Source organism: Pleurodeles waltl, chromosome 12 (assembly GCF_031143425.1).
Source record: "Pleurodeles waltl isolate 20211129_DDA chromosome 12, aPleWal1.hap1.20221129, whole genome shotgun sequence".
NCBI classification, from domain to species: Eukaryota; Metazoa; Chordata; class Amphibia; order Caudata; family Salamandridae; genus Pleurodeles; species Pleurodeles waltl.
The window spans coordinates 249542-255890 of NC_090451.1; the positions used below are offsets into that span (position 1 = coordinate 249542).

At 43.3% G+C, this 6349-nt stretch overlaps 1 non-coding gene across 1 annotated transcript; it reads left to right on the top strand.

Annotated features, from left to right (window-relative positions):
* The first annotated feature begins 5603 nt into the window (after positions 1 to 5603).
* TRNAS-AGA (transfer RNA serine (anticodon AGA)) lies at positions 5604 to 5685 on the top strand. The gene has a single exon. It is a non-coding gene; the product is annotated as a tRNA-Ser (tRNA).
* The last annotated feature ends 664 nt before the right edge of the window (positions 5686 to 6349 follow it).

The window sequence follows — 6349 nt, forward strand, 5'->3', positions numbered from 1 at the left end:
CATTTGAACGAATTTTAGAATGTATGTGTTCCTTACATGTAATATTTTTGACGAACTTAGCCAACCAAGCTGGCCTAAAAAGAGTAGCAGGTTTTCTCCCTTTAAGTGCCTCAAACGGAGATACTCCTGTGGTGGTGTGAGGTGTTGTTCGGTAAAACCAAATCATACTCTTTACTGCGGCATCAACTACCCATCCATTAGCTAATGCCCACTGAATACATTCACCAATCACCCTATTAAATCGTTCAACCAAACCATTAGTTTGCGGTTGATAGAAAGAACTTTTCAAATGTTTGATGGCACACTCATTCAAAAAACTATCAAATTCACTGGATACAAACTGAACCCCATTGTCCGACACAAGTTCCTTAGGAAACCCTTCCTCTAAGAATACATCCTTCAAAAACGTTACAACTGACGTGGAATCTGCGTGACTCACAAACTTCACATGCGGCCACTTTGAAAAGTAATCAATAACAACATACGCGTACCGTAACTTAGAAGGAAGAGAATTAAACGGTCCCAGCAGATCGATTCCTAATTTCTCCCAGGGACCTGTCGGACAATCTATTGGCTTAAGCGGAGGATTTGACGTTTTGAGAGTCTTGTCACTAGATGTACAAATAAAACACGATTTGACTAATGTATCAATGTCTCTGTCCATTTGCGGCCACCAGTAGTATTCTCTCACCCTTTTTTTTGTAAAAGTAGCACCCAAATGACCGTCATGTGCTTTATGCATAATCTTAGACCTTAAAACATCAGGAGGAACAATCTTGTCATTTCTCAACAATATCCCATCTTCAATAGAAAGTTCTTCAGACACTTTTGAAAATGGTTGTTCACTCTGATTCAAAAAAATTTCATGTGGCCACCCTTCCTCAATGTAAGACAAAATTCTAGAGAGAACATGATCATTTGCAGCCGCTTCTTTCCATTGTGTTTCAGTGAACGACCCAGTACGTTCTAACTCGATGACAGCAATGAAACAGTTTTCATCTTGACAGTCCAATTCCTCTCCACAGTCTTCAGAACACGGATACCTGGAGAGATAATCAGCTCTCACGTTCTTTCCCCCAGAAATGTGTACCACAGAAAAATCAAATTGTAACAACCTGGCAGCAAATCTTGCAATTCTTGGTGTGCTGTTTTTAACATTGGTACCATTTAGAATAGAAACTAATGGTTTATGATCTGTCTGAAGAAAAAAATGTCTTCCCCATAAATACGATTTAAATTTCTCTATGCCCCACCAACATGCCAATAACTCTTTTTCAATTACAGAATAATGTTCTTCATTAGGTCTGAGTACTCTTGACACAAATCCAATGGTATGTTCCTGTTTCTCATTCATTTGTGTCAAAATAGCACCCAGACCGAATTTACTGGCATCCACTGTCAAATAACATTTCAAATTGTGATCATAAGATTGTAAAACTTTAGCACTACACAGCTTCTGCTTAATCATGTCAAAAGCTTCCATACACTCATCATTCCACACAAACTCTGAATTAGTTTTGAGTAAATTAGAAATGGGTCTGACCAGCGTTGCAAAATTCTCAATAAACCTGGAATAGAACTCGCAAAGTCCCAAAAACGATTTGACCCCACCTTTGTCCTGAGGAGCTGGTGCACTTACAATCGCATCCACCAGACCTGGTCTAGGATACACACCTTCAGCTGTGATGACATGACCAAGATACTCTACTGACGTTTGTAAAAACTGACATTTTTCTCTTTTCAAGACCACCCCAGCACCATCAAACTTACTTAAGACTTTTTTCAAAATTGCATCATGTTCCTCTCGGTCACATGCATGTATCAACACATCATCTTGGAAAATACACACTTTGTCTATTCCTTTGAGGAGGGTAGACATAATCCTCTGAAATACAGATGCCGCTGACGCCAACCCAAACGGCATCCGACAATATTGATATGTTCCCCACGGGGAAACAAAGGCCATGAAGTGCCGAGAATCTTGAGTCAATTCAACTTGGTGATAGGCGGTAGCCAAATCAAGTTTAGAAAATAATTTCGCTCCCTTAATACAGGAGAGCATCTCGCCAATCTTAGGCAAGGGATGAGAGTCTACCCAGATCTCTTTGTTAAGTGCCCTCAAGTCCACACATACTCTCAAGTCCCCATTTTTTTTCTTTGCGACAACTAATGGAGATAACTATAAGGAAGAGTCAACAGGTTCAATAATTCCTTTTTTTTGTAAACTTCCTTATTCTTTTTCCAACTCATCTCTGACACTAAATGGCACACCTCTCAACTTATGTTTAATAGGAATGGCTCTATCCTTCACCTTAATCTTGTGTGTAAAACCTTTTATCTTCCCTAGCTCACCTGAGAAAACCCTCGGAAACTCATTCAACAAATCCTCAATATCCGAGGAATCTCTAATAGCTGACACCTGTTCACACGTGCCTGGGCGCAAAACCATTCCAAACAGCCCTTGGTGAAACCAACCTAAAATGTTCAGTCCTTTCACTGCTACGTAAACCTTCCCAATAATGCGTCGACCCTTGAAAACCATGATGTCTTCAAAGAACCCTACTAAATCAATCCTTCTTCCCTCATAAGAAATAGGAGCCCTATCTGGTGGATTCAACCTTCGTGTGCCCCAGTTTTGTACAAATAGCTCCTGAGTGATCATAGTGATTCTAGCACCAGAGTCAGCCAGTAACTTCAAATTCTTGTCTCCAACTTGAACAAAAACATATGGATCAATACAGTGCTCAGGATTACCAGATACAATGTCCTGGTCTCCAACCCCCAGAATCATATCTTGGATCTCAGTCATTAATTCATCCATCCTGTCATCATTATCATCACTGACCGCATTAACCTTAGTGAAACTATTTTTGTTACTTTGACAAACCCTTGCAAAATGACCAATTTTGCCACATGATCTGCATTGAACATTATTTGCTGGACATGCTTTTCCTCCTTTTACGTGTAAAGTGTAGCCACATCTAAAACAAATATTAGATTGCTTGAAAAAGCTACAAGATTTGTTCGCTTCGACTTTGTTGTGAGAAAGTCCCGTAGACTTGCGTCTGTCATCAGATCTCTGAACTACATTCACCTGTTCAGCTTGAGCACATTCCAATTCTTTAGCAGATTTAATAGCAGTCTCAATGCTTTTAGCAATCCTAATGGAATCCGACAAGGACGGATCTCCCAATGACAACAATTTTTGCTTTATAGCTTTATCAGAACAGTGACAAATAAATTGGTCGCGTATTAACTGATCCGTAAATGTGTCAAAACGACATCCTGACGCCAATTTCCTCAATGCAGAAATGTAAGTATTAACATCTTCTCCACTTTTTTGCTCTCTCCTAAAAAACTTATGTCTTGAAATAACTAGACTTGGTGGTGCATCAAATCTGTTGGCCAATTTCTTAAGGGCTTCATCAAATTCATCGAGTTCCTCGCCTTCATCCGCTTGAACATCTGGTAAATGTTTATATACCGACCTTCCCTCAAAACCTAACGAATGGAGTAACAGGCATTTTTTCCTTTCCGGTCTAAACCTTGACGCTCCAATAGCACCCATATACGTTTCAAACGCATCATACCATTGCCTCCATGGTATGACTGGTTCACCAGGTGTATCCAAAAAAGGTGGTGGAGGGTTGACTGACTGCATGACTGGAGAACGAGTCAACACAGACCCATAAAAAAATAATCCAATGCAGAATTGAAAGGTCCAGAGCGACAACTGCTAGATAAAAACACTATTAAGGTTGAAAATCACTGACGTTCAAAGATGTCTGCCACACTTCCCATCAAAAATGGGCCTGCCTGCACCATCACCTCCTGGATGAAGGATCATGGGAGGAAAAACACAAAAAAAATCACTGCAGTCCAGGAAATCAGCAATCAGCAGAGGAATAGTACCAGCACGAGTGGGCTGCGCAACGTCTGCCTGGGGTGATACAGTTTCACAGCTCCTCGTCGCCAAAAATGAAGTGAGCTTAACACGACACGAGCAGAGGTAAATAAGTTCTCAGCTATTTATTAAATAATGTTCATAACAAACTAACGTTGTAGTACAAATGAACATTGTATTCACCCCAGCGCATAGCAGTTGGCCCTCCGATGTCAGGACTCCCCGACCCTGCCGTCACGACCGTTGCCCTCCAATCTCCGGTGTTTCTCGTTCGTATTTCAGAACGAGGAACACCGAGAAACAACAACACGGCGCGCGTCAGCGTCTCCGCTGCGCGCGTGGCACCTTGCCTTCAGTCATGTTGTCTGTTTTCTTTTTTGTGTGGTTTCTTTGTGTGCAGTAGCTGCTCATAAATACAGTGGAAGATCCCTGTCTGTCTGATCCCTCATTCATGCTCGCTCCTCCCCACCCACCACATCAAAACGCTATGATGCGGACACCATTGTCCACCTTATAGCGCTTTAACTCCTCCCACCCTGACCTCTACCCCTTCCATGTTATATTGCTTGCCCCCCGTGCTGTTTCTTGTCTTGCCCCTTCTGTCAGACAAACAAGCATTTGAAATACAATGGGTTTCACATTTGCTCATTAGAACTATTGGTGTTGTAAGTTCCTAACTGGATTTTTCTTGCCACATAAATTGAAAATGAAAAGTAAAACAGTTGACATAAGCAAGGCCATTCAAAGCACCACAGCGGCCATGAGCATGAGCGCGAAGGAGAGACGCAAAAGGAAAAGAAGTTCGCTTGCAGTCAAATGTATCAACAAAAGTGCAAGTATTCATGTAACAGGGTTGATGGCCAAGGCTGTTACAAAGCTGCCTCAAAGTAGGAGAAACGTAATGGATTTACCAATGACAAAAAAAGGATTTTTGAAAGGCACGCCCACTCACCACTGAAAGTTATGAGCGTGAGGTGGGGGTGGTTAAAAGCCCACAATACTTACAACACAGCAAAGTGCTTGCTAGCTGGACCTAATAAAGGCTATGACCAGTATTGTCTTAAGGATTTCAGGGCACAGGTAAAAAATATTCTAGGTGCCCCTGTTCGGCAAAGCTTTGAATTTTATCACCCATTTCTGCCAATTCAAGCCCCATAATGGCATACAAAATTGATTTACATGTTAAATGTTAAGATGGAGAAATAGAAAAAGGTAACACAAAGAAAATTTCACTTTGCCAGGGGGGCCTTGGAAAAGAGGATCCTGGGAGTCTCTGGGCAAGTGCCCAGTTTGCCCATGCCTTTAAACGTCTCCGGCTAGGACGTGGTCAGCGCTGGCGGCTTCAAGGTGCTTTTATTGCCTGACTTTCAGCCATGATGAACAAGCAGTGCTGCTGTATGGCTAAAAGACACCCCGACACTGACAACGCCAATAGCTCTTGGGTTGCACAGACCTATTGGCTTTGTCAGTGGTGGCTTGTTTCTTTTTTTCCCAACTGCCCATAATGCAGAGTCGTAAGCATTAACCCAGTTTCCACACTGGAGTCCCCGCCCCGAAACTTCCACAGCCACTGTCTGATGCACAGACTTTCTGCTTTCCGAATCTGGAAGAGGAAGGAGCTTGCTGTGACGTACGAGAGGCACACATCCAATGGCTGCAGAGAACTCAATTTCAGCTCTCAAAAGGTTGACGTCAGTAACTAGTCGTGGCCGAGTGGTTAAGGCGATGGACTAGAAATCCATTGGGGTCTCCCCGCGCAGGTTCAAATCCTGCCGACTACGGTGTATTTTTATTGCTTGCATTAAAACACATAATATTGGCTTTATACATGGTCATGTTTGTTGCAGAGCTCCAGCAAGAAAAAGCTTCAAGTGGAGAAGCGTGCATACAATTAAGCACAATCTATATATTGTTTCTCTACATTAGGTGCAGTCCCCTAATTTACCTGATTGGGCGATTTAGAAATGTCCATTTCACGTCACGGGCAGACCTGGGTCGTGGGGCTCAATGCGGACGGAGGGTTTGGTGAGGACCACACCGACCAGTGACGGGATCACTGCTGGAAAATAAAAATATGCCCTTCAGGAGCCCCGAATCCGGGGCTAGGAGCCTGTTAAACGAAGGGCCTTGTCCTGGAGGGAGAAGGAAAGCCCCGAAGAAGTTCATAAAACGGGGAAAAAAGTCGCTGCTACCTTTCTCTATTGGTCACAAACATAGCGCATGTTCACGTGGTTTAGGGCCTCAGAGCCCACGCTGCAGAGACCCGGGTGCATTCAGCAGAGGCGGGCAAGCCAGCAAAAATGTCATGGTCTCCCAGTGGGTAACAAAGGTCCCCGCTGTGTGGCGGGGGCGGGGCTTCAGGGAGCCCTCTCAGCACAGCTCCTGGCCTGAGTGAGTCCTGGGGGGTCCCCCTCCAGTTCCCTAACGCCACTGGCTCCCTAGCAG